Below are 746 nucleotides of genomic sequence, written 5' to 3'. Positions count from 1 at the left end.
GTTAGACCGTCCAAAACAGGGTCATTTTTATAGCCTTTCAGGTAGAGAAGTAAATTGTGACAAGCAGGTGAACTAGTTAAAACTAGAGTATAACTTCCTTTTTTCGGGTCTTGCAAGCACAAAATATCCTCTCGACTCACTTTTAGAAATTTAAACAGTACCTCGTGTACAAGATATTCCAGGGTAAACTTTCCTCTCTTCTCCTCTGCAAGGTCAATTCGGAATCCATTTTTGACCAGGTAGTCGCTGGTCCCTGAAGAACGAATGGTCACTCCCATCCTGAAGTCGATCGCCGTCCTGAAGTCACTGGGACTAATCATATCCCCAATAGCAGCAGGGAGGTAAGGTACCGGCTATAAACCAGCAACCCCCTCCCAGGCCGAGTAATCGGGTACCCAGAGACACTCTGGCAAGACCAAGAAGTACAGTATAAGAACAGATACTACACTTGATCTTAAGCAAAAGACCGAGAAGCGTACAGATTAGAGTCTTGAAATATAGAATACACAAGGAACACCCACTGAGACCTGAACCTACAGCTCCATAGTGGAGACCCAATATGCTATAAAGCAACTGTAGAACAGAGAATAAAAACCCACCAAGATCTGAACCTGTAGCGCAATAGAAAACATCCATCATTCTCCTAACATATAAGAAGAAATCAACCTACTTACAAAAAGATGATAAACAATAAGTCACAATATTGTTGATATGTGTATTTTTCTATTCTTTCACAAGCTTCTGGG

The 746-nt window shown here is 41.6% G+C and overlaps 1 pseudogene; it reads right to left on the bottom strand.

Moving 5' to 3' along the window:
- Positions 1-330: 330 nt before the first annotated feature.
- LOC120982853 lies at positions 331-478 on the bottom strand (annotated as a pseudogene).
- Positions 479-746: the final 268 nt, after the last annotated feature.

This window comes from Bufo bufo (genome assembly GCF_905171765.1).
Source record: "Bufo bufo chromosome 4 unlocalized genomic scaffold, aBufBuf1.1 SUPER_4_unloc_1, whole genome shotgun sequence".
NCBI lineage: Eukaryota > Metazoa > Chordata > Amphibia > Anura > Bufonidae > Bufo > Bufo bufo.
The sequence above is the reverse complement of the archived record's forward strand: the minus strand, read 5'-3'. Positions and strand labels throughout refer to the sequence as shown.